General features: G+C 39.5%; 1 long non-coding RNA gene across 1 annotated transcript in view; it reads right to left on the bottom strand.

The window, feature by feature from the left end:
• Positions 1 to 26,692, bottom strand: part of LOC110257298 (uncharacterized) — a 63,735-nt gene that overhangs the window by 18,909 nt on the left and 18,134 nt on the right. The gene's annotated exons all lie outside the window — the stretch shown is intronic.

The raw sequence follows: 26,692 nt of genomic DNA, 5'->3' as shown, positions 1-26,692 counted from the left end.
ACACCACTGTGCCACAATACTTGCCTTGCACTAAACAGCTGGGCATGGTGGTATTGAAAGATCCACCTTTCAAAAAATATCACAGATTCCCTTCCAAGCCTTCTTCAGTATTTTGGAATTCTCTTTTGTTTTTGCTGAATGACATTTTTATAGTTTGAGAATACACTTTTAGGGAAAAAAATTCTTGGATTTTTGTATCACTTTAAAATTTATATAGGCTACAGTGTTAGAGTTCTCAGTAAGAACTCCTAATATCCTATATCTGTCCCACATATCCTACTTACCCAGATCAGTCCCAGGACTCGCTTTATTCAAAGTATTCTTTCTCGAGTGAAAAATATCAAGATTAACCTCATCATGGAGTTCCCGTTGTGGTGCAGTGGTTAACGAATCCGACTAGGAACCATGAGGTTGCGGGTTCGGTCCTTGCCCTTGCTCAGTGGGTTGAGGACCCGGCACTGCCGTGAGCTGTGGTGTAGGTTGCAGATGCGGCTCAGATCCTGCATTGCTGTGGCTCTGGTGTAGGCTGGCAACTACAGCTCTGATTCGACCCCTAGCCTGGGAACCTCCATATGCCGCGGGAGCGGCCCTAGAAAAGGCAAAAGGACAAAAAAAAAAAACCAAAAAAACAAAAAAAAACCAAACTCATCAAATTTCCCAAAGATATGAAACTAGGTAGAGATGAGAATATCCCAAGTCATGGAAGTATAATTTTTAATTATTTTGACACTGAGAATATCAATTTTAATATCAACATCAATATTCTCAATATAGTAAGATGGATATATAGATACAGACCTAAAAATAACAAGTAAATGACAGAGTGTTAATTTCAAATGAAAGAAGGGAGAAATGGAGAAATGAGCATAACAAAAAAGAGCTAGAGATTACAGTAGACTATAAGCTGAAAATAAGTGAGCAACGCAGAGGAGTACCATTGGGAGAAAAAGTAAAGTATGGACTTTCAGGAACAGAAAAGTAGAGTGATAGGAAAAGACGACGGACCATCAGGACCGAGGTGTGGTCTTTCTTTGGTGATGCATATCACTCTTACGCATCAGAGAAGTTCTTCTCAGCTGCTTGCTCATAGTTAATTTTGACCAGTTCAAAATATATTTACTGCCAAAGATCCTTGCTTCTTAGTATACATTTTTAAATTTGAGACTTAACAGACAGGGAATTGTACCCCAATATGTGGTCAATGAAACTTATGAGTTGTACCAATGACTTTAGCAAAGAAGAAAAGGACATGTGAATACACCTCATGTTTTTAAATAATTTAAAATTATACAAGTTTTTGTAGAGAATTTAGATATATTTCAGAGTATGGTATATTTAGGTTGAAAAATATCGAGTCCAGTTTTGGCCACCACTTTTTAAGAAGGATGTACAGAAATGGGAAAAGATTCAAAGAAAATAGCAGAAGTGATTAAAAACACGGAAAGCAAGTCTAATAAGAAGGAGCTTTTGTACCTTGAAAAGCAAGACCTAATGATAATAACTGTCATTATTAGGTTCAAGAAAGGTTTTGTATAAGAGACATGCTGTTCCACTATTCACCTGAATAAGTCAACTGAATAAAAGTAAAGAGACAGAAACAAACTTAAAAGAAACTCTAATTGTTTTGAAGAAAGAAAATAGGCAGGTTGAATAATGAAATGCTCTGATAAACATCTAGTCTCCATCTGGAAACTTCCCATGAAAACAAATGATCTTTTCTCCCCCTTTGATTTTGCCATCCACATGCCTGAAAGCAGAAGGTTCTGGTAGGTAATCTTAGGAGGCTGTAGTTACAGAGAGATGCCTCTGGCTGCAGAAAATTAATGTGTCATACCAAGTATTGCTGACAGAGAATGTGTGCCTAAGAATATTCCTGATGGCTCATAAGGTTGAGTTCCAAAATTATGATTTCTTTGGAGGGATCTGAAGGGGAATCGCGACTCACAGCTTTTGGTGATTTGGAAGTAAAATAGGCTTTGATCATCCAATCTCATTACTTACAATTGTGCCTTTCCCGAAATTAGAGAAGACGGAATCCCACTTGGAAAACAGGAAAGGGAAACAGAACATAATAATGAGTAGCTGCACAATGATCCAATTTGTATGCTATCTTTGAGGACATCTGCACCTACAAGCCAGTGATGTCTTCTCCAATAAACCCAGACTAGAGCCAAGAGGGATACAGTCTTGGAGAATCAAGTGGTCTATACCTTGTATTCACAGCCTGCTTCCTAGTCAAGTCAGGGCATGAATTTTGTTAAATTCCTCAAGGAGTAGGATTTTGCACTTCATCACATAAATCTCCATTTTTCATCTGGAAGTACTCCTCCTACCCAATTAAGAAACTTGGTTCAGGAGTTCCCATCGTGGCGCAGTGGTTAACGAATCCGACTAGGAACCATGAGGTTGCGGGTTCGGTCCCTGCCCTTGCTCAGTGGGTTAACGATCTGGCGTTGCCGTGAGCTGTGGTGTAGGTTGCAGACGCGGCTTGGATCCCGCGTTGCTGTGGCTCTGGCGTAGGCCGGTGGCTACAGCTCCGATTCGACCCCTAGCCTGGGAACCTCCATATGCCGTGGGAGCGGCCCAAGAAATAGCAGCAGCAACAACAACAACAACAAAAGACAAAAGACCAAAAAAAAAAAAAAAAAAAAAAGAAACTTGGTTCACATACTATGTAAAAAAGCGTTAACATAACAGGCGTGAGACTACTATCCTTAAAAATGGTCCCTTTGCAAGGTAGGCCTTTAGCTGGCATCTGGGAATTCGAATTTGGGAAGAATTCCCAATATTTTCCAATTGATAGGAGTGCTAAGAGTGGCTCAATGGGCCTGACCTATTTGTACAAACAGTATGGTTCATGCTAAACATGCACTTCTCTTCTGAAAGTCTGAAATTTTGGATCCTGCTAAGTAGGGGGTGCCTATGTTCCAAGCCCCAATATAAATCTTGGACACTGAATCTCTAATGAATTTCTTCATAGATAGCATTCCACACATGTTGTCACAATTCCATGCTGGAAAAATTAAGGATGTCCTAGGAAGGACACAGGGAGAAAACTCTTGAAAGCCCATGTTTGGCTTCGTCCAGACTTCATGCCATGTGCCTTTTCCCTGAGCTTGTTGTTCTTTATCACTTTGCTGTAATATATCATAGCCATGAGCACCACTATATGCTGAGACCTGTGAGTTCTCCTAGAGAATCACTGAACCTATGGGTGGTCTCACAGACTCCTGACACACATGCTTAAGAGGAGTGATTCCCAAATCTGGCTGATCAGAAGATTCACTCCAGATCTCATCCCAGACCTGTGAACTCAAGATCTGCATTTTTCAAAGCTCTCCAGATGTTTCTGATGTCAAGTCAGATGGGAAGACAGATGCCAAATGCCTCAGTGGAAGAGACAACAGCTGCATTAAAGCCATGTTTTCTAAGAAAAAAATAACACAGTTTGTTTGCCATATGGAAGGGAGGAGTCCAACTCGATATGATTATTAAATACAAATAATGTATACAGCAGACAGAAAGCAAAGTTTTTCCCTTGTCTCATTGAATCTTCTATGTTAGTGCCAAGAAGGAGCAGCATAGTTATTATTCCTGATATGGTCACAACATGACAAAAAGACACCCAATGAAAAATATGTGTTTGAATAGTTAGGCAGGTATATGGGGATGCAGCAGTTTTTCACTGCAACTCCTGGCTTGTGAAACACTAAACCTTAACCTAGAAATGAACCAAAAAACCTTCACAGGAAAGCAAACCATTAGACTGTATGCAACCAAAGACTTTGGCTTCTGCAATGGGTAGGAGGGGCAGTTGGCTTGAATGAGGCTTGAAGGTAGCTCTCCCGGAAGTTAGGGGTATGACCCCAAAGTTTCACTAAGAACTCTCAGTATGACAGAAGGAGAAGACTTAATTGAGAAGTATGATATTATTGAAAGTTGTGACATCCAAATTTGAATTTCTTTCTCATTCTTAGGGCCTCTTTCAGTCTGGCTCACCAACTTATTCTGTATCTAAACCAAAAGAAGGCCTTGCAAGCTTAGCAGGAATCCAAATTACAATTGTGTCTATTATCTCATGGATTAAGACACTTGTTTAATTTCCAAAATTATTTTATTTTATTATTTTTGTCTTTTTAGGGCCACACTCGTGGTATATGGAGGTTCCCAGGCTAGGGGTCGAATTGGAGCTGTAGCTGCCGGCCTACGCCACAGCCACAGTAACACAGTATCCGAGCTGTGTCTGCAACCTACACCACAGCTCATGGCAACGCCAGATCCTTAACCCACTGAGCGAGGTGAAGGATCCAACTTGCGTCCTCATGGATACTAGTCAGACTCGTTTCTGCTGAGCCACAATGGGAACTCCCTGCCAAATTTTTGAAGTAGTCTTGAAGCTGGCTTTTTAGGTTGAATACTTTTATCAATATATTTAACAATCCAAAAAATGTGGATACATCCTCATAACGTACAGAAATGTGGCATGACTGATAAACAGTTGATTTTGATGAGAAATTTTTTTTTTTTAGGAGAAGTAGGCAAATATGTCCCTGATGGATTTTGCTTTTCAATAACAAGTTATTGAACCAATTCACCAAAATATATCTTGAAGCATCAAAATGCCCCCATTCATAAATCAAATCGTATCTACAGAACAAAACAAAGGAAATGGGAGAGGATGACAGTGGAAAGTTATAACCACAAATATCACCAATAAAAGTTAGACTCAGATGCCATGGCATTTAAAACCATGAACCTCAGAATGTAATAATAAAGTGAATTTTCAGAATGTAAAGGAGTCCCAGGAGAAATTATTCATTTAAAAGAATATGAGATGTACCTTTTCTGGGTTTGTTTATTTCTTACATCCTAACAAAACGTTCTAATCCGTTTCGCAGAGGGAATCAAAGGCAAATTCTCAACAAGGGAAATAGAACTTTGTTTTATCTATTCCTGTAGTAATTTAACATAACTTACCCAGTTATCTTTTTTTCCACAAAGAATTCAATTGCATTCTCTTTTATACATATCACAAAAGACCAAATCCAGTTTCATTTAGCATGGGAACCCAGGAGTGAAAGTCAAGAGATCTGGGCTCTTCCATTACCTTAATCTACATTTACCAAATTTACAAATATATCAAGTGGAACAAAAATATTTGCCCTGCCTATCTCATGTTTGTGATAGAATTAAAAATGAGATTATAAATGTGCAAGAATTCTGGAAATGTGTAATAGCAGTGGGTTCTAATTAGTTTGACACATAATTATGCACATATCACATATCCCTAGACAATCAGAATTGGGATATAGCTGGGACTTCATGGCATTTGATCAGCTTATATGACATTTTAGTTCATAATGATCAAAGGCAACAGAGGATGCTTCTGAGACCAAACATAGGACACGGCCAGTGCTAGAAGCCATGTCTGCTAAGCCCAGTTTTCTCTTAGCTGATTATATCATCTCCTCAAATGATTCGGTGCACACAGCTTCATGCTCTGCCTGTGCAGAAGCAGCACTACAAGATTATAGCACCTACAGTATTGTTAAAAAAAAAGCCACAACCCTATTCAGAGTTAATGGCATTATCTGTGGCCTATGTCTTAAAGATCTCTCTCAAACTTCCAGGACTGTTCTACCCCCAGAAATTTAAGGCAGAGTATCTCTGGAATCTTTGCTACTAAATAAGACCATTCTTCCCCAGAAAGGACTTTCTGAAGTTATTTTTCAGCATATAGGACCCAGTTTTTCACCACTTCCTTCTAAAAGTCCTTGCAGAGAAGATCACAAAAGCTGGCATCCTGCCCACACAACATACTTCTGACTTGGCTAGTTGCTCCTCAAATGCAGTTAGCAAGAAAATTCTATTTCATTTCTGCAAAGGTGAAAGATCTCAGATCAGGAAGCCTCTCAGCATACACGGGTGAATTGTTTTAAAAATGCATTTGTATGTATAAGCCATACCTTTCATTGCAATGAATCTTTTGCATTTTTAAAGGTAAGTTGTATGTTCTGACACTACAAATGGTAGAAAAGGTATTTCAAATTATCTTCCATTTGCTTGCTTTATTAACCAAGAGAGTATATAAAGGGCAATAAAATTATATCTTTATCAGAAAAGCATACAGTGCTTTGGTAAGCACTGTGCTATTACCACTGTTGTCTACTCGAAGTTTTATAATGCTTTCCAAATAGAACATAGGCATAAAATAAGTTTTATTCAATCTTCTGGGGGAAATTATTAGGAATAATCACCACCATGCAGTCCATCAGCGGTTTTCTCATTTCTTATTTTTGTCACTTCTCCTCTTCCCAGATATTTTAGATAGATTTGATGTTATGAGTCACACAAAAGGACAGGAGTCCCTGGTGTATAAATGAGAGTTAAGAGCTACAATTTAGTAAGTGTCAATCACATACACCTAACCTCCCCTGTCTCTCATCCTGACAATAATCTTATGAGGTAAATGCTGTCCACCCATTTTGCAGATAAGAAAAACAATGAAAAATTCATGATTCAGTGAGACTGACTGCTTGGCTCAATGCTACACAGTTGGTAAGTGGCAGAACTGAGGTTTGAATCCAAGGTCTGCCTGATCTCAGGACCCAGGCTTAAGCCATTGCACCATACTCCCTCCCTCTTACAATGAGCTATTAGAAGTATCCAGAATCTGGATCCAAGTTAGATGATACTATGGAAAGAAACAAATGCAAACAGTAATGGGAACATGTCTCCTTCATCTTCCTATTTTAGAAATATCCACTGAAATTTCCACCTCCAAAGCCAGTAGCTCACAAGGTGATGAGAGAAAGCAAACTGACCCTGTGAGAAATCCAAACAGTACACTCCAAAAAGTAAGAGCTATGGCTTTGACCTGAGTTAACCTGGGTTTGACGAGTTAGTTGTGTGACCCCACTTAACCTCTTTGAACCTATTTCCTTCTCTATAAAAATAGGAAAACATCCTTGTAGCCTTGAATTACACAAAGCATACAGTATCCTTAACACTATACTTGGTATATTGTTGCACATTCAATAAATGCTATCTATATTTTATTAGAGCTTTTGCTGTCAGGCTGCTGCGCAAAAATAAAAGACACATTATTGATTTTAAAAATTGCAGTTTCTGGTCTAACTGGTTTTTGTTGGCACCTAATGGCTTTGCACTTACTGATTTAAGTGAGACTTAAAAACAAAGAGTGGATATCAAGTACTGGGTTTGTACTTTCAAGAACAGACGCTCCTGTTTAGGCTCAGCTAACACTGATGTCTAGATGGGCAGCTCAAAAAGAACCTGCTTGATTTCTCCTGTCCATTTTAAGTGGGAAACTGGTGCTGCCAAGAGGGTGAATTTAGAGTCCCTAGAATTTCTAATTAATAATCAGACCCTAAAATGCACATCCCAACTTTTCTTATTTTTACATAATAAAGTTTTAGTTTTCATTTCCACCATTCCCACACTCTCTCTGTTTTAAATTATCCTAAATAGGATTAATGAAAACAAAGTAGTAGCCAGCCACATGCCGAGCTGAAATGGAGACCACCTTTCAACAGAAGAAAGCTTCTCTTTCTGCTGAAGAAAGCTCTTTCTACTAGACCTTCAGTCTTTTTGCTTATGGCTTAATCCAAGAGAAAATGTAGTGGTCCCCTGGGAAAGATCATGCGTTAAAATATTTATTAAGGGATGAAAGAAGAATGGGAGATGCTTGGGCAGGGACGTGGGGAGGAAAATGAGGCTGCTGAGAACCTTGGGATTTAGAAGTGACATTTGACCAACAGCTGCACCACATAAAGTTTCATATTAAAGGTTAAAAACTATAGTTTCCAATAAGCAAAATGTTTTAAAACAAGTCTTTATGGGAGTTTGTGTGTGTGTGTGTTTCGTTTTGTTTCGTTTTACCAAATATTATCCACAGGGCTAGGTCTTTAGAGAGTTCGTTTTAGGCTTAATTTTCACTTCCCTCTCTCTCTCTGAACAACTCAAGTCTCCATATTTTGTAGACGATAGCAGTATATGCCTTTCATTAAAAGTCCCATAACTGTGACCATAGCTGTAATTTTACACCCATTTGAAACATCTATTGGTTACTAGCTGTCTTTTCATGAGATACACACTTTCTACAGGCAAGAACTCTGCTTTTATTCACTGAGCATCCACAGCGCCGGGCAGAGGGCCTCCCAATAAAAAGTGTCCAGTGAACATTCACTGACTGAATGAATACATTCACTGAACCCAGAAACACTGAACCAAATTCTGTCCCTGGAGATTGGAGCAGTTTCCCTAATTCCTGGAGTCAGAATGCCTGAGTTTGAGACTTAACTGAGGTTTACTAGCTGAGTGAGCTTAGTCAAACTAATCCCTCTTTCAATGCCTAATTTTATCAATTGGGGAAAGTATTAGTCCTTACTTCCCTGGGTGATTAGCAATATAAAATGAATGAAAATAAATGCACTGCATAAAACAATGCCCTACACATAACAATACTTGGGCAAATATAACCTTGTGTTATTATAGTTCTAGAAACACCACTTTGGCAAGATGATCTCAGGCTAAAAAGGCATTTTTAGTCAAATAATTTTGGAAGATACAGGATTAAATAAAATTAAAGGGCTTTCTTTGATGCAGGAACTCTCAGAGTTTTTAATACATAATGTACACTATGAATATCTAAGAGGGGAACATAACCCACAGTGTTTCCCAAATGTATTTGAAAATAAAATATTTTTTGTGAATAAAATATATTAGAGTATCTCATGGATATTATATGGAACACACTTGGAAATGCTGAATTAGATCCCATAGTAGCAAAAGAGCAAGAAACAGAATTGGGACCAAATTTTTTTTTAATATTATAAGTATTGAAGAAATTCTGACTAAAACAAGAAAGTAACTTTTCCTTAAAATATAATTAATGGGACATAAAACACATGGAAAAAAATCAATTTCAAACTTTTAGAGCCCAACATTTTACCTGGGCCAAGGTAAGAGAGCCCTGTGGTACCTGTGAGCAGAGTCCGCAGCAGAAGCCTGTTGCAGCCTGTACAAGAATCCAGGCACAAGAAAAGGTAGAGCTCTCCTCTTAGTTCTTGTTTTGAGAAGAAGTACATTGTTCATGGTGATGCAAGGTTCTAAATTAAAGTCTGCCTTTCTCCTGTTTCCCCTAACTGACTTCACCACTTCTATTAGTTTGCTAGGATTGCCATTACAAAGTGCCACAGACTGCGTGGCTAAAACAATAACAGTTCTGGAGGTTACAAGTCCAAGATCAAGATGACCACACAGTTGGCATCTTCTGAGGTCTCTCTCCTTGGCTTAGAGGTGGCTGTCTTCTCCCTATGTTTGCACATGGTCTTCCTTCTATATGTGTCTGTGTCCTAATTTTCTCCTCTTTAAAAGACACCCATTATATTGGACTAGGGATCACCCAAATGACCTCATTTTAATGAAATCACCTCTCTAGAGACCTTATCTCCAAATACAGCCCTAAGCTGAGGTACTAGAGCTTAGGACTTTCAACAAATGAATTTTGGGCAGGGATGAGGAGGGCGACCCAATTTGTCCCATAACACTGGCATAACTTCCCTCACTGGCCTCCTAAAAAAGTAAGGAGTTTCTATGTGCATCTGGCTCAATTTCCTGCCTTACAAATAGGAAAAGGAAAAAATGTAAACCCTCTGCTGAATCCATCACCCTTGTTACCTGCCGAACTTTCCTCCAGCCGTTCAGCTCTTACTCTGCCTCCCCCAAATCAAAGGAGCCCCTGTGACTTGGGCCATTGTGGGCCAGCCAGTGTCGCTTTGAGATGAGCTGAGTGACATGATGTCTTAAAGAGTTCTTGTACCACCCTACCCACCTATTTTTTTCCTGACCCATCTGTCAAGAATCTCCCATCACATTACAAGGATTCAAAATCCACAGATCCTGGTTTTTGGTTTTTGTTTTTTTAGGGTCACACCCACAGTATATGGAAGTTCCCAGGCTAGGGGTTGAATCAGAGCTGCAGCTGCCAGCCTACGCTACAGCTGACGGCAACGTTGGATCCCTCACCCACTGAGAAAGGCCAGGGATCGAACCCACATCCTCTCTTGGCTACTAGTCAGGTTTGCTACCACTGAGCCACAATGGGAACTCCAAAACTCATAGAATCTAGAAGATCCGCCCAGGTGGAGTTACGCTGGGGGTAGTGTTCCTTTACAATGAAGGAAACAGAGGACACTCATGATTTGATGACAGTTTCCAGGTCTGGGAGCAGCAGTACATTAGCAGAAGCCTCAGTTCCTAACATGGCAAAGGCCGTTGTCCTGAAAGGGTGAGGAATGGACTTCACTAGCTCACCTCAGAGCTGGAACCTGGCTGGAGGGCACGGCAAGGTGTTTGGTTTCTGTAATGGAGAGTAGGAAACTTTTTTTTTTTTCATTTTAATTACCTTGTTATGTGATAGAAGTCATAAGGTAAAAGAAAAGTATGAAAAGTTGCTTTTTTTATACCTGACCTTCTGATAGCCTATATGTTTTAGGGACAGATAACTTCCTAATGAGACTTTTTATAATAAAGCTCTCATTGCTTTGAAAAATATTAACTTTTCCAGTTCTTCCGGGTAGATCAAACAGACCCTGCAGTTATAGTTACAATATCCTAAAGATTTAGCTTCTCAGTAATAATGGGTAAGAGCCTTCGCATTGCCACGGGCCAAAACTATATTATTTGAAATGAAACCTCTCATAAATATCCAACTATGAAGTCACTATCTATCAACTGCTGTGATATAAACAGGACGGAGCTAAATCTCCCATCTGCCAATATCAGAGCTGCCACAAAGAATGATTTTGTGTCCAGAACTCCCAAATTAAACAGGCTCTTGCTCTGTCAGCCAATTCAAGGAAGCCAAGTTTGGTTAGGTTAGCCACAGTGTAGGAGGGTTTAAGTAAGGAGGCCTGGAAGTGTCTGAATTCTTCTCACATTGCGTTTTTCCCAAGAGCTTACACCTCCCTCAGCCTCAGTTGCTCTCTTCTGGGTGGTATAACAGATGTGACCAATTCCTTAGGAAGAACACTGTAGCTCTCAGTGTCCCACTTACTACTGCTCCTTTCTACAACTTTCTCTCATACCCCACAACAGTGTCAAGCCCTAGACCTCTGTCCTCTATTCTGGGCACTTATATTACTGCAGTTTTGTTTGGCACCAGAAATGCTAATGGGAAATCTGCGGACTAAATTTTGAGAAACACTGCTGGAAACAATACCAAGTCATCAATAGAAGGCACTTGTGCATTTATATTTTCACATCCTATTCCAAGAGGAATATAACAGTCACATAACATATGTATGATTATCTGAACTCAAGTCAAGAATCTCTTTTTATCACAGACATTGAAAAACTTACGGTCTCCGGAGGAGACAGTTTGGGGGGTGGGGGGATGTGCTTGGGCTGTGGGATGGAAATCCTGTGAAATTAGATTGTTATGATCATTATACAACTACAGATGTGATAAATTTATTTGAGTAATAAAAAAATTAAATTAAATTAAATTAAATTAAAGAATCTCTTTTCAAGCCTAAGATTTCTAAGTAGGGAAGTTACATGATTTATTTTTATTTTATTTTTCTGTCTTTTGACTTTTTAGGGCCGCGGCTGTGGCAAATAGAGGTTCCCAGGCTAGGGGTCCAATTGGAGCTACAGCTGCCCGGCCTACCCCACACAGCAGCAGCAACACCATATCTGAGCTGCATTTGTGACCTGAACCATAGCTCACGGCAATGCCAGATCCTTAACCCACTGAGTGAGGCCAGGGATCGAACCCATGACCTCATGGTTCCTAGTCTGATTTGTTTCCACTGCGCCATGATGGGCACTCTATGATTTAGGTTTTAGAAATTGAATAGGAGTACCTTAGAAGCTGGAGAAAAGGGAATAGAGATCAGAGTTAAGGAGACCAATTGTACCTTCTCAAATGAAAATTTTAAAAACACATTATAATAATAGTAACCAAGATTGACATAACACTTATGATGTGCAAGAAGGAGTGGGATGGACAGGGAGTTTGGGGTTAGTAGATGCAAACTATTACATTTAGAAAGGATAAGCAATGAGGTCCTACTGCAGAGCACAGGGAATGATAGCCAATCTCTTGGGATAGAACATGCTGGGAGATAATATAAGAAAGGGGATGTATATATATACATATGTATTACTGGGTCACTTTGCTGTACAGCAGAAGTGGCACAACATTGTAAATCAACTATACTTTAATTAAAAATTTTTAATAAAATAAGAAAAAAAATCTAATAGGTCATCTTGTAGATGTACTGTCATTATTTTGAAAACTGGTAAATAAAGTGAAATCATCTAAAAAAAGTTTTTCTTATATTAACTCATTTAATCCTCACTACAACCTGAAAGGTAGGAACTATCATTATTCTCATTTCAAGATGAGGACATGGAGCTCCAGAGAGGGTAAGCCACTTACCCAGGGCCACAAGGCTATTGAGGGGCAGAGGTGTGATTCCAACTGGCCATCTAGGCCAGTGTGCAAATCATTTCCATGTGCATTATCTCAATTAGTTCTCATCTCCCACCCATCCAGCCCCTCAATGAGGTAGTGGCCAATGTGTTGGCTCCTCCCACTGGCTAACCCTACCAAACTTCACCTAGGTCTGGCATATACTACCCTGGTTACCATCACCGAAACATATCTGATCCTTGTCTTATCCCCAATGGCTCTGGGTCAATTTATTGGTTTAGTGTATTGTTCATGCCAGTAGGATTCATTCATTCTTTCAGCAAATATGTACTGAGCACCCGCTATCCCACTATATGCCAGGCATTGTGCTAGGTGCAGAGGATATACAGTGAACAGACCATCAAAGAAATAACTACAAAAATTCGATAATTACAGATCCTGATTCATGCCACAAAGAAAATAAATAGGATTGCATCCATAAGATAATGACCCAAAGGAATACTTCTTTTGTGTTGAGAATTTCAGGTACCATGGGAAATCACATAGGGAAGATATTTTGGGACATTAACAAGTGACCCTTCTATTGGGCCCCTAAATATACCACTGTCTTTGTAAAAAATAAAACTGATCCCACCATTCCCCAGCCTAGAATTCCTCAGGGGTTTCTTAGAGCCTTAGGATAAAGTCCAAATCCCTTACCATGACCCTCTAGCCTTGGCCTTCTGCTCACCTTCCAGACTCAACACTGTGTCAGTCTCTTCCCCCACCCATTTCACACTCAGATCTGGTCATATTCAAACCCATCCAGCTAAACTGCCTACCCTCTTTCCCCATACGTCATCTGAGTAACTCCTAATCATCTTTCAACACTCAGACCAGAGGTACACTTCAAGAAGCCTTCCCCACCATAGGCTGGATTTGGTAATGGCGATTCCTTAGTGCTACTGGCTGAATTGTGTCCCCCTACCCCATAAATTCATATGCTGAAGTCTTAACTCTCAGTACCTCAGGCTGTGATGGTATTTGGGGATGGGGTCTTTAAAGAGGTGATTAAATTAAAATGAAGTCATTCTGGCAGACCCTAACCCAAATGACTTGTGTTCTTATAGGAAGAGATTAAGACGCAGACACACACAGAGGAAAGACAACGTGAAGGTAGAGCAAGAAGGTGGCCATTAGCAAGCCAAGGAGTGAGGTATCAGAAGAAATCAAACCTGTTACCTTGATCTTGGACTTCCAGCCTCTAGAACTCCAGAAAACAAATTTCTGTTGTTTAAGTAACTCAGTCTGAAGCACCTTATGACAGCTCTAACAAACTAATTCACTGTGTCAGCCTCACATAGTACACCTGATTCACAGACTTAAGTCAAGACAACTTATTCATTTTAAATCTTTATACTCTGGGTGTTAAGCTCAGGGCTGACATATAGCAAACTCTCAGTAAGTGTTTGCTGAATGAATAAACCATTTATTCTGCTTATGTGGAGGGCATCTTCGGTGCAGTGTTACTTCTAAAAACTGGAAAGCCGGCTGGAATAGCGAAACAATCTGAGAAAGGTTGGCTCCCTCCGAAGGAGAATAAAGGAAAGCAGCGCTACAATTCCCACTGCAGCAATCAGGATTTGGAAAAACAGAAGGTTACAGAGGCACCCCCGTGGCACAGAGCTGTGGTATTTCCCAGGCCTTTCAAACACATTTAATTGTGCACATGGAAAAGAATGGCATCATTATTTAATCCAAACTACAATAACAACAATAGATTGCTCATGTAGGCGTATAGGTCCCCTGCAGAGAATTTAATGTGCATGCTGCCTTTACCCACACGTAGAGCCAAGGCAGTGAGAATGGAGGCCAGCGCATTCTGGGAAGAGAGGACATGGATGCCTGTGGCTGTTGTAGCAGCAAAAGGGGGAAAAACAAAAGAAAGCCCAAGGGTATAGCTACGACTCCACTTAAGACTAATGCATATCTTCATTTTTGTCCTCAGCAATAATCCAAAGAAATATCTGATGCTGCTGAAAGACTGCTGTCATCCCTGGTAGATACTCATCAATTATTATTAAGTATTGCACGGTTCAGGTCAAGATATAATATGTCTGAGAAAAACCATGGCACCTCCTTTTAATCTTGCGTAGAAAACAATTAAAGTATATAAAGCACATTATTAAAATATGTAAAATTTATAATTTAATTATAAGATTGCATAGCTTTATGATCTAATAGTTCTGCTGTATTTTGCATATTAGTGAACAATTGCTTTCTTAAAGCACACAGTAGAATCATTTACTTGATGCTGGAGAATAAGTTAATTATGGATTCCCTCTATATGACTAATGGATTTAATAATCACTTTACTGTAGAATTAACTTATACTTCCCTATGCTTATAGCACTAATGATGATATTCATAAAAGTTATATTTTTTAAAAAATGTAAGATTGGCACAAAAAGAGAAACCAATGTACAACTTGGTTTTAGAACCAGCAGTTCTAAATAGATAGTTCAGAGCCATCAAGGCCCTCTCCTTGCTCCACAATAAATCATATACACCCTCTCCACCCCCCACCCCTGCCACCAACCCTGCCTCCATTGGCTTTATTAAGGGAATTTATTTTATTTAAGGGAAGACGAAATACTTGCCAGATGCGTTTAGTGAAGCTCCTGATTTTTTTAACCTCGGTTGTGGGTTACAATAAGGATTATTCACTTACATCTACTTCATAGAGCTCTGGGAAGCCCCATATATGCTAAGATCACATTGGGATATCTAAGTCCCTCTTTTGGTCCTCAGTTTTAGTCCCTTGAAGACACTCATTTGTCTCTTTCAGCCAGAACGAATAGCATTGGTAGAAGAAATACTGGGAGTGCCTTTTGTTGTTTAAGGAGGAGAGTCCTTAGCACTGCTTTACTCCACTTCCACCCTTCCTTAACACTGTAACAGAGGAAGAACAGAACTCACGCCATATTGAAACTGCCTCTCTTGTTCTTCAGCCTAGGTATTCTATTAGTTTAGCCCTGCACATCAAGAGTTAAACATTAGAGAAACGTTGCCTGTACCCAAAAGAGTTCATTAAGTTCCCTGAAGAAAGTTCCCATCCCACAGTCTGGGGTTACTATTGGCTCTTACTTGTTGTAGATAAATTCACTTTCAGCCTAGAAACCTTGCAAATAAGCAGAGATAAGAATGATAAAGTAAAAATAACTGCTAACAACTTAGCCTTGTGATCCAGCCAGCCAACATGAGCAAGTGGAAGAACAAAGAAATGTCATGCTTCCCTTGAAGACCAGGTGGCTCCAGGAAGTCCACAATTCACTTTTACTCTTTAATCTCAAACTCTCCTGCTTCCCCTGTTCCCTTAGCATAAAAGAAGCCTGAATTCTATGCCAAGTTAAGATGGTTCTTTAAGACATTAGCTTGCCATCTTCACAGTTTGCTGGCTTTCTGAATAAAGTTACTATTCTTTGCCCCAACACTTTGTTGAGCTGCAAGCAGTATGAGCTTGGACTCGGTAACACCGCCATCACCATCATCACCAATGCTATCATCATCATCGTCATTATCATCCTCTGAGCTCCTCTTCCTCATGGAACTAAGCAATGGAAGATCTGGATTTTATTTCCAGCTCTGCCAGCTTTCCAGGGAAGATAACCTTGGGTGGATCATCAAACTTCTTCAAGTGGGTTTGCACAGCTCCAAAATGTGAAAACTGACTACTTCTGACTCTAAATGTGCTTTGTCTACTGTCAGGTACTAAATCAGGTAGTGTATTATTATGGTGCCCCCTCCTAACCAAATGAGCATCACTCTTTCCTCCATGAATTGCTTTGCCAGTTCTGTCATGGAAATTTAAAAATTCTGGAAGAAAAGAACTATGGCTTATATGTTGACATACTGCATGGAGCTGTTCACAAAGTATGTGCTTATTAAATACTATTAATGACTTGATTGAAAGAGTGTAAATTCTCAATTTGCTCCCTGACGACTTGAGGGATTATAATTTTCTTTAGGTCAGAGACCTGAAGCTATAGCTGTGAATCCCTGAATCTCTGTCCCCCTAAATCACATCTCCACCAAACTCTTCCAGTATGATGCTCTGCTGAGAGTGCAGTCACGAAAGGTTTGGACAGGCTGCCAGGAAATGCAACTTATCCCCTAATGGGGACTCAGGAGATCTAAGGGTACCATTTCCTGCTCCACTGATGGGTTCCTCACAAAGTGCCAGATACCTATTCCCCCCTCTTTAGCACACTAAAAGAGTAAAAGAAACTAAACTTCTTTATGAAATACTGAATTGCATTGACAGGCAAGAAATCCATGAAGTTTTGCTTTTATTTTATTCAAAACATGTATAACATTATTAGAGGGAAATTTTTAAGCTAATTTTTTCAGGACTTCATTTAAACTCTTCTCAACATATTAAAACATAGCTGGTAAATGGTAGGCTGAAGTAAATGTTCCAGTCCCTTTTAATACCCAAACTTTCTGTTTGTTTAATGTGCTTTATTTACAATATAACTTCCCTCTCCCTACCTCCACTGCCCAGCCACAGTCCAGTCATTTTTGTGGCAAGCGGAATGAATCAGTCATACTGACTAGTTATAAAAAAATACTCAGGATATTCCCTGAAATTTATTTTTCTTGTAAATGATATGTTACCCCACAAACTCCTTGCCCAAACTTATGCTCTTTTCTATTCATCCACAATCTTTGGCTTTTGGCCTAAAGCAATGCCTCTCAGACCGAAATATGCACACAAATGAACTGGGGATCAGTTTCTTCTGTCCACCCTGACTTGGGTGGGGACCAGATTCTGCATTTCTAACAAATTCCCAGGTGAGCCACGTAAGCTCCCAATCCTGAGCCACATGTTGAGTAGCTAGAACCTAAATGTGGATCAGCCTCAAAATAATCCCTTTTTAACTTATACCCAGAAAATTCATATTATATAATTTCTCATGCAAGAAATGAATGTTTAAACTGAGCAATTTCTACTACTCAGACATAATTTTATTATTCTTTTTCTCTTGAAATACTAAACTTCACCATCTTTCATCCCTGTCTCCACTGCATCTCCATTGTGGCCTCCTCTTCCCACCTCTTTTTCAACCTGCTCCACAGACTAAAATACCCTGAGTGTTATAGAGCAAAACTGCTTCTCTGATTTTCAGGTAACTTTTGCCTTTCACACATTAAAATAAGATCAAAAATATCTTGGATTTATGTAATGCTTTATGCTACACAAAGGCGTGCATGCATTTATTTCACAAAAATAAGTTCATATCTGGAGAGAGACCCAGAATGATAGAATGAAAAAAGTAGGTGGACTTTGGAGTGAGATTCACCTGGGTACAAGTTCCAGCTCTGCTAAATATTCAATCTTGAGAAATTATTTAAACTTTTTGCTTAAATTTTCAAAGTGGGGGGAGGTGATCGTGAGCTGGTTATTTGGGTTAAGGTTGGGGTCGTGAGGTTTCAAAGGAAGTTGACAAGCTAAGGCTTGGAACACAAAGGACACTTCACCTGTGTCCCCTCCACACTCACATCCAACTGCCCCCTCAACCTACTTCATTGTTTAGGGATTTCTCATTGCCTTCCTACCCTCCACCCTCACCCCCATCCTAGGATAGCTATCCTTCTCTAAGATGGAAACTGATATCAGACACTATCTCCTCTTTATTTCCCAAACCTTTCAAATTCTTCTCTAAAACCTGCTGCTTTTGTAAAGCATGCAGCTGGTATTTGACACCTAGATTTCAAGTGATCAAACAAGACATGATGACAAATCTAAGAAAAATGACACCAGCCCTTTAAAGCAAACCAAAATCAATTCCCTTCCCACCTCTCCCCTTCCTTGAGATTCCCCCTTTTTCAGCTGTTATCTTACCTCATCTATCATATGTAGACAGAAATCCATATGTCTAGCTTAAATCTGTTTCTCAGGCAACAGCTAGGCCACTTAGCAAGCGTCTAAAGCAAGACAATATAATATTCTGCCCAGAGTGATGTTTGGCCAAAGGTTACTGTGCCAGAGTAGGTTAATTATTCTAGGAAGACTTGCTTTTACTATAATTATTGATTGCCATGAACTAATGAAAAAAGAAAAGCTGCTATTTATTAAGTGCCTCTGTATCCCCTAGAAGCTTCTACATAGATATCTTATTTCATCTTCATCACAATTCTGCAAAATGTTTTCCAATTTTAAGAAAATTTTAAGGCCAAGTTGGCAAAATTACTTGCCCAAGGTCATGAGCTGGTGATAGGCAGAGCCAAGATTCAAACACAGCCATAAGCAATCATCTGACTGTGTTCTGTTACAATTACTTTTCATTTAAAATGTATGGGAGTTCCCATCGCGGTGCAGTGGTTAACGAATCCAACTAGGAACCATGAGGTTGCGGGTTCGATCCCTGGCCTTGCTCAGTGGGTTAAGAATCCGGCGTTGCCATGAGTTGTGGTGTAGGTTGCTGTGGCTCTGGTGTAGACTGGCAGTTACAGCTTCGTTTAGACCCCTAGCCTGGGAACCTCCATATGCCACGGGAGCGGCCCTAGAAGTGGCAAAGAGACCAAAAAAAAAAAAAAAAATACATTTAGCCAAGTAGCATGTGCAGATAATATGAGAGAGTTCTTCAGGACTTCAGATGAATAGCAACAGTTCCCGGCTCCCACCCTGCCCCGCCCCTCCTCTAATTCCCATTCCCCAGAACAAACCTCTTTTAACTGCTTTTTCTTCCTACCATATTTTCTTTTAAAATACACTTTATTGCTATTTCTTAATTTTTTAATTTTTGAATTATAATTGGCTTACTGCTATGAAAGGTAAACTCTCAACCACCATGCCTTTCCCACATCTGCCCTCCTTCCTTCTAATATAAAAATATAAGAGTTTTTGGCTAAACTGATAGTCAATATTTACATTGCTTTCGACATGTAAATATTATTCACAGATGAACAACAATAATAGTGTACCTTAATAGTTTTTCTAGTATAACAGTTTTCCCTGGCATTAATAATTCTATTGCCATTCCATTTCTTCAGTACTTTATGTTTCTATTACTAATTCATCATTAGCTCTCTGCCAGAACCATAAAACTCTCGGTATGGTCAAATGCATCAAATGATTTATCATTTTTTCTGTATGTTCATGCTTTGGGGTTTTTTTTTTTGTTTCGTTTTTTTGTTTTTTATTTTAAAGCCTCACTTGCAGCATATGGGAGTTTCTGGGCTAGGTGTCGAATCAGAGCTGCAGCTGCAGGCCTATGCCACAGCCACGGCAATACCAGATCTGAGTTGCATTTGCGACCCATGTCTCAGCTTCTGGATCCTTAACCCTCTGAGCGAGGCCAGGGACGGAACCCACATTCTCATGGAAAATATGTTGGGTTCTTAACCCACTGAGTCACAATAAGAACTCTATGTTTATGGAGAACAGACTTGTGATTGCCAAGGGAGAGGGGAGGGAGTGGGATGGACTGGGAGTTTGGGGAGTTAGTAGATACAAATTATTGTGTTTGGAGAGGATAAGCAACGCCATCCTGCTGTATAGCACAGGGAACTATATCTAATCACTTGTGATGGAACACGATGAAGGATAATGTGAGAAAAAAATGTATATATATGAAAAAAAAAAAAGAGAACTCCATTTTTTTGTTGTAGTTTCCCAACATTTATCCGGAGTCCTAACTTACCCCAAACCACGTGGTCACTTAAAAAAAAAAAAAAGTTTTAATTTTTTTTTCAATTTATTTCTCTTGGGCTGCACCTGCGGCATGTGGAAATTCCTGGGCTAGGGGTTGAACCCCCGCCACAGCAGCGACCTGAGCCATAGCAATGACAATGCCGCATCCTTTACCTGCTGAGACACACAGGAACTCCTACACTGATCACTCTTGAAGCTAGCCTCTTTTATTGTATCGAGATCTTAGGAGGCCTTTCAACCTAGAGAGGCATGCATAGGATTTCTTTGATAATTTCCTATCCCTGAACAGAGATAATGTCTCTGTTCTTTATTTCTGTGGTTAAAGAATGAAATTCCAGAAAAGATCCTCTATATCATCTTTTCTTGACTATGTTTTAGCCTTTTTATTTTTTATTTTGGATGATTTCTTCAAGTTTTCCTTCAAACTAACTTTTTTTATTTTTCTATTTCATTTTTCATTTCTAAGGTTTATTTCTTCTTCTCTGTTTCTCTCTCTCTCTTTTTTTTTTCTTTTTTTTTTCTTTTCCCACTGTACAATTTTAATCTTTTGTCTTTTGTCCTTTTAGGGCCACACCCGCGGCACATGGAAGTTCTCAGGCTAAGGGTCTAATCAGAGCTGTTGCTGCTGGCCTATGCCAGCGCCACAGCAATGCCAGATCCAAGCTGTGTCCGCGACCTACACCATAGCTCATGGCAATGCCGGATCCTTAACCCACTGATCGAGGCCAGGGACTGAATCCACAACTTCATGGTTCCTAGTCGGATTCGTTTCCACTGCTCCACAATGGGAACTCCTGAATGTTTCTTTATTATGGGATTTAGTGCTTATTCCAGGGATGCAAAATTTTAATTTTTCTCTCTAAAGATATCATAATTTTTGTTTGTTTGTTTTTTAGGGCTGCACCTATGGCATATGGAAGTTCCCAGGCTAGAGGTTGAATTGGAGCTTTAGCTGCAGCCTATACCACAGCCACAGCAACATGGGATCCAAGCCTCGTCTGCAATCTACACCACAGCTCACAGCACCTTCACCACAGCTCACGGCAATGCCAGGTCCTTAACCCACTGAGAGAGGCGAGGGATCGAACCCAAATCCTTACAGATACTTGTCAGGTTCATAACCTGCTGAGCCACAACGGGAACTCCTAATACTCTGATTATTTTTAAAGGTTTTCTTCTCTTCCCTAAATTGTCTATTTCCTGCAGGTATTTTTCGTCTTTTTTTTTTTTTTTTTTTTTTTGTCTTTTTTAGGGCCGAATCTGCAGCATATGGAGGTTCCCAGGCTAGGGGTCAAATCGGAGCTGTTGATGCCGGCCCATAGCCACAGCAATGAGGGATCCGAGCCACAGCTCACGGCAAGGCCAGATCCTTAACCCACTGAGTGAGGTCAGGGATTGAACCCTCATCTCTTGGTTACTAGTCGGGTTCGTTAACCACTGAGCCATGACAGGAACTCCTGTTCTATGCACTTTCAAAGCATCCCTGTTTTTAGTCCCACTCTACAATTGGTCCCAGAGGTTCATACTGGTTTCAAGTCTTGACATTCTGGAGTTGTGCAGTGCAATGTAGCTGGCTTACCGTCTCCCATGACAGATATCCAGGATTCTATTCTCTCTGATATGCTAAATCAGTTACCACCTGTTCCAAGATTTTTTTACTTTACTTCCCAGGTTCCAACATTATGTTGATTTTCTCATTGGCTATGGAGCCCTCTCTTGTTCTCTTGGTCCTTGTCAGTATGTGTTTTTCAAATTTCTTCACCATCATTTTAGTGAGATTTGAGGGTGGAACATGTGAGAACTCATTTACCATGTTTAACTACAAGTCCCATACTTGTCTTTTCTTTTTTTTTTTGCTATTTCTTGGGCCGCTCCTGCGGCACATGGAGGTTCCCAGGCTAGGGGTCGAATCGGAGCTGCAGCCACCAGCCTACGCCAGAGCCACAGCAACTCGGGATCTGAGCCGCGTCTGCAACCTACACCACAGCTCACGGCAACGCTGGATCGTTAACCCACTGAGCAAGGGCAGGGACCGAACCCGCAACCTCATGGTTCCTAGTTGGATTCGTTAACCACTGCGCCACTACGGGAACTCCAAGTCCCATGCTTTATTCTTGTTTATCAGTTATTTTAGAATCAGAGCGTGTTAAATAATGGCCTAAGGAATTTGCACTGTGGCTCAGTAGTAACAAACCCCACTAGTATCCATGAGGATGCGAGTTGTATCCCTGGCCCTGCTCAGTGGTTTAAGGATCTGGCACTGATGTGAGCTATGGTATAGGTCACAGACCTGGCTCAGATCTGGCGCTGCTATGGCTGTGGTACAGGCTGGCAGCTGCAGCACTAATTCAACCCCAAGCCTGGGAACTTCCATATGCCATTAGTGTGGCCCTTAAACAAACAAACAAACGAAACGCCTAAAACTGACTCTCTCACTTGACTCTCAAATAAACAGAGGCCAGTTACATAGGACATAGATATTTGTATTTTATAAAACAGTAGCCTCACTATACTAAATATGTTGGTCTAACTCTTATGACTAGAACAGACGGAAGAAAAGAGGGGAGGAAGGCAGGGGGATCGAGGAAAGAAGGAAGAAGGAAAAAAAGACAGAATAAAATGTCTTTCCCTAAATCTTTTTTTAAAAATCATACATGATAATAAACTTTATAATATACATAATTTTTCTTCATTAATATTTCTTGGGCCTCACTATTAAGTGATGTAAAATAATTCTGTTCTCATACAATAACTGTCTAAGGATTTGGCTTCCAGAACAGGAAGCAAAAACTACACTTCCATTGCCAAGAGTACAGTTTGTTTAAAACCCAAAAGCTGTCCTTATAAAAACTGCATCCCAGAAGAGCATTTGTGGATGTTTAAATACCCTATTTATCTTCTCTAGACTTGGAATCTGATGTAAACATTGGCTTGAAATCATCTGTGTGGCAGATTTGTGATTTATTTTAGGAAAGGAAAGAGAAAAAAGAAAAAGAAGAAATGGGGACTTCTCCTCCCCCTCTTGCCTTAAAACTGGACCTGCAAGGCTCGTGTTCACTGCTTTAAATGAAGCCTCTGGCAAGCACAGTGGTCTTTGCAGCACAGCTACATCATCTGCAAAGTCTCGTGACTTTGCATCATGAGAGCTGGCTGAGATTATTCAGGGGAGGTGGTGACTGAGGAAAATGTGATTTAGAACTCTGCTCCCAGCCTGCAAACTGCTTGTCTGGGATTATGTTAGCTCTTTGTGACAGCTACTTAGAATGAGGGAAGGTAGAAGGTCACCTCTGTGACTTGGACAGAACAGTCATCTCTATTGTCAGTGTAGGCACCACTTGGCACATGTCCTGGATGAAGAGGTGCTGATGGATGAAGACACCCCCGAGCCATGATGCTTCTGTATGACCCAGGAAAGACTTGTGAGAATGTCTGCCAGTTTAAGGAGCTAAACTCTCAGCAGAGCACCAATATTAGCATGAAACACAAAGGACCTTGTGAATCAATTAATATGGAATCCCCATACCACTTGGTGGAATGCTTTTAAGAATAAAGAATATACGTCTCTGCATGTTTTTCTATTTCTACCATGGACTGCATGTATTGAAGCGAGTCTGATATCTATTTGTGGTCATAATCTGACTTAATTTCTGGGTAATTTGACTTCCAACAGATCTAAAAAACTCAAGTAAGTGGAGTTAGTTATCCAGGGCTTGATTTAGTGGTGCTCCATAGATAATATTACACAAGAATCAAAAAATTAACTATGATAGGAGTTCCCGTCATGGCGCAGTGGTTAACGAATCCGACTAGGAACCATGAGGTTTCGGGTTCCATCCCTGGCCTTGCTCAGTGGGTTAACGATCCAGCGTTGCCGTGAGCTGTGGTGCAGGTCGCAGATGCAGCTCGGATCCCGCGTTGCTGTGGCTTTGACGTAGGCTGGCAGCTACAGCTCCGATTCGACCCCTAGCCTGGGAACTTACATATGCCGCAGGAGCTGCCCAAGAAATGGCAAAAAGACCAAAAAAAAAAAAAAAAAATTAACTATAATAGAGTTTGACCATGTGACTTCAAGTAATAGACTATGTTAAATTTCATTTTGGTGTGAGAGTCAAAACTTATACCATGTGGAAGAACTACATGTAAATAGATGGTAAATCTACAATACTTAAGAAACAAGCAGAAAATACTTCCTATGTCAATGGGAACCATTTGTATTTATTTTAGTGCTCTTAAGAGCCATAACAAGACAAAATAAAGTTCTTATAAGGCTGTATTTTCCTTGATAGGATAAAGCCAATGTAAACATAAAAGTACTGTACTCATTGGGAAAGATGAAGAAAAATAAAGCAATTACAACAGCAACTTCCACAGAGATAGTTTAGCAGCCCCCTATTAATATAATCCATTCTTCAAAAGCGAGTTATTCCAATTTCTTATAGATCTTCAAATGTCCTAATGCATGCTCTCCAGAGCTCTAAATTGCTCACCAAACACTTCAAAATATAGTTCTGGAGATAGCAATTAATGAAATAGGGCAAATTCAATAGTTATCACAGTACCTAGAATCTACTGCATGTAATGGTCGCACTCTTAAACACTTGCATTTCAGAATATGATCATTCTACTTAGTTTTCAAAAATCCATAGGTACAATTTTCCTCACTACACTTATTTCTGACAAGTGAAAACTTGAGATCTCGAACGCAGATTCCCAGAATGACATAAGGCTTAACCAGCAATGTCTCCACTGTAATAATGTCAAAACATTCTAACACAGTATTAGAATTGCAGATACAGATGCAGTTTGCAGAGCGCTGCAGTGCCGGATGTGCTGAAACTCAAAACTCTCGAGAATTACATTGCCTAGCAAAGAGAATATTTTTGCCTCAGGTCCACGTGTTGAAAATATCTCTAATCAGCTCTCACCTATTACTGCAAATGTATTCTGTCGTAAATGAAAAACAATAGGTGTTTTCTCCAGAGTACTAGAACCACAGCGACACTTGAAATGCAGTGATTCTGATATCATTATCATATTTATTATTAGCAGATATTCATAACACTAAGTTTTCTGAGTCCACTTTTTAAAAAAAATTTTAATTAGGGTAGCTCTCTTCCAGTATCATTTTTAAGGTCATCAAAGTTAGTTTTCAGAAATCTTCTACATCATTTCTAATCATGTTCACAAATTTTCAGGGTAATTTCTGAGTTCCTAAGGCTGAGAAGATAAAACTAAAAGGATTGGTAATGTCGGTGATTTGGGTATACAAAATCTTACCATTCTTGATTTGGTTACTTCTTCTAAATTCTAATTTCTACATGAATAATAACATATTGGAAGTTAAAATATAAGAACATTAATTCAGCAAGTAGGATCCTTTCAGAATCTTGTGACAAGCCTTTAAAAATGCACATTTACAAAAACATAGTTAACCAATACTCTGTTAATTTATGTTAATACCTTCCTGTAATGGTCTGAATTCACATGCTTTGCAAAATGACGCATTCGCTAACATAATTATGATTTTCCTACATTCATAAGAAACAATTGGCAGTTATTTTAATATACTTATATGCTTACCAGAAACAAGCTAAAAATCCTTTTAAAGACTTTCAAAGCTGCATTTTACTTAACTCTAATTCGATGTTCTTGACCTAAATAATACAAACCTAATGTGGTTTAACAGTCCATGGGGTATGATTTTCTTTGGGATTCTGGCAGATAATATGATAGATTGAGTTTGAACTTTGATCATGCTTGAGCTATGGAAAGTCTGTGAGACCTTTTGCCGACAAGACAGGTAGATTTATCATGAGTGATATTAGCACGGGTTATTGTGAGTAGATTAAGTTTGTAATGTACAGGAAAATTAAAGGGCCAGCTTCACTGATTAATATGTGGCGTTAGCTGGAACAGTGAAGTCATATCAGAAGTCACATCATATCAGTTTCCTTTGGCCAAGAATGAAGTAATTGATTTGTTGACAATTCAGGATTACAACTAAATAGGTTTGATTCATTTAAGTCCAAGAAAAGGTTACTATTGTTAGCAGTCATAAAGAACTCCCAAAAGAGAAAAAATGAAAAAGAAAAGTGTTACCAAATATTGGAAGCTTTCAGCACAAGCTAGGACAGAGAATTTGGTGGTTAGGAGAGCTAAGCTAAATCATCTATTCTTTATTAGTTTCTTGATATAAAATGTACTCCCTAATGTTGAGAAGCAGCAATTTAACAGCAGCTCACTTTTTGTTTTATTTCTTATCCCATTTGTTTTCGATTGGATGTTCACAAACTAATACTTCCAAGGGCCACATAGAGTAGTTCTGCCCATGAAAAGGTGGATTTATGCGATTTCTGGTTTCTTATTTGGTCCTCTTGGCACCAACATTCCTGCTTTCCCAGAACAAAAAAGAAAAACTACTTTAATGTTAAATTGACTGATAGCTGATTCTGATTCCCCGAGATTACTGTTAATGAAAAACATACTTAATATTAAGAAACAGAAGCTATCGAATATAAAATTTATAAAAGCTA

The sequence above is a fragment of the Sus scrofa genome, chromosome 16 (assembly GCF_054392235.1).
Source record: "Sus scrofa isolate SSC_HxYL_T2T_F1_AM1 chromosome 16, Sscrofa_HxYL_maternal_Yorkshire_Landrace_v2.0, whole genome shotgun sequence".
NCBI lineage: Eukaryota > Metazoa > Chordata > Mammalia > Artiodactyla > Suidae > Sus > Sus scrofa.
The sequence above is the reverse complement of the archived record's forward strand: the minus strand, read 5'-3'. Positions and strand labels throughout refer to the sequence as shown.